The sequence below is a fragment of the Colobus angolensis genome, unplaced genomic scaffold (assembly GCF_000951035.1).
Source record: "Colobus angolensis palliatus isolate OR3802 unplaced genomic scaffold, Cang.pa_1.0 Scaffold343, whole genome shotgun sequence".
NCBI lineage: Eukaryota > Metazoa > Chordata > Mammalia > Primates > Cercopithecidae > Colobus > Colobus angolensis.
Window position 1 is genome coordinate 1354820 of NW_012116744.1, and position 1448 is coordinate 1356267.

At 43.9% G+C, this 1448-nt stretch overlaps 1 protein-coding gene across 2 annotated transcripts in view; it reads left to right on the top strand.

The window, feature by feature from the left end:
• The window catches only part of SIAH1 (siah E3 ubiquitin protein ligase 1), a 45214-nt gene that overhangs the window by 19352 nt on the left and 24414 nt on the right, over positions 1–1448 (top strand). The window contains exon 1 of one of the 2 annotated variants that reach the window (XM_011952594.1): positions 2–302. The exons of the other annotated variant lie outside the window; for it this stretch is intronic. The gene's annotated coding sequence lies outside the window, so the exon portion shown is untranslated. Of the gene's footprint in view, position 1; positions 303–1448 lie in introns of those variants that run through there. 2 annotated transcript variants of the gene reach the window in all.

A 1448-nucleotide genomic window follows, 5' to 3' on the forward strand; every position in this document is an offset into this window, starting at 1 on the left:
CTCGGCCGGCCTCGGTCTCGGCTCTCTGCCCTCGACACCCGGCTGGAGCCGTCCCGGACGGGGCTGCGCTCTTCCTGCCGCTTCGGCCGGAGGCTTCATTGTGCAGTGGGAAGAATGCAGCCTCCTCCCTTGTTTATGTCGTTAGGGAAGAGAGCGCGTGAACGGCGTCCCGGGAAAGCTCTAGCTTATTATAAACCTGGCATTTCCTAGGCTTCATTTGCTGGGTAGTTTGGGGTCCTTTCTTAACTCTTCCAAATTTATAACTTAAGAAAGTGAATAAGCTGGGCCTCACCGATGCGTAGGTATTTTTTCGCCCTCGGCCCTTTCCTGGAAAGATACATAATTTGTTCGCTCGGACATTCAGAAAAGTCCAGCTTGGGTGTTCGGAAAATCAGATTGTGTGTAGCTCCTTTGCCAAAGTCATAGAGGCCATGAACAAACAGAGAGACCGTGGATACTGGATATAGGACAGTGCTCTGACTGCCCCTTCCTAGCAGTTGAGCATTTACCTTTGCTTATAGCGGGTGTCAGGGGTAGATTGTTAACTCTTCAGCACTTGGTTGTTGAGAGCACGGGCTGTGAAGTCCGGCTGTCTGCTTTGGGTCAAATCCTGTTCCACCGGTTTGTGACCTTGGGCAGATACTTAACATATCTGTGCTTTGCTTTCCTTATCTGCAAAATGGGTTTGTAAAGACAGTGTCTACCTCAAGCCCTGTTGAGAATTGGTGAGATGACAATAGGTGCACTGAAAGCAGTGGCAGGCCCATGCTAAGTTCTCAACAAATGCTTACTGTTAAGACTGTTGTTTAATAGCTAAACTTACGAGGTTATCTTGGCATGATGTGTTGGTATGATGAAAGTGCATAGGCCAGAATTTGTGAAATCAGGTCACAGATCTTTAATGCTGGGTTTTTTCTTTCAATGCATTTTGTTGTTAAAAAGGACAATATTTGTATGATAAATTAACAGACTTGCTGAGATGGTGGCATTTTGGAAATTGCTATGGCCAGGGATTTGAATGACTATATCTTTGTGATTAAAAAAAAATCAAATTGATTAAAATGAGGTCTCCTTTTAGCTAGTTTAGGTTTATTGATCAGTTCACTTTCAAGGACTTGAGTTAACCAACTTGGAAAAGTGGGACAGAGAATACTTCAGTGTATCTATGGTGGTATGTATGGTGTTACCATCACTTTTAAAAGTTACTGAAGAGCAGAATGTAGTGTGGTGGATCCCAAATGCAATGGTCTGGCAGTTTTATCTGGGAGATGTTGGCTCAAATTATGGTGGAGAGGATTTTAGTTAGCTGTTAGGACTTTAGACTGGTAGATCGTGAGACTCAAAGTGCCAGTCACTTGTGAGGCTAAGGTGGATTACACAATTGGTTGTGTTGTGTTTCATTCTGAAAATTTAAATAAAGATACAGAGTTCTGTAATCTTGGATGGGT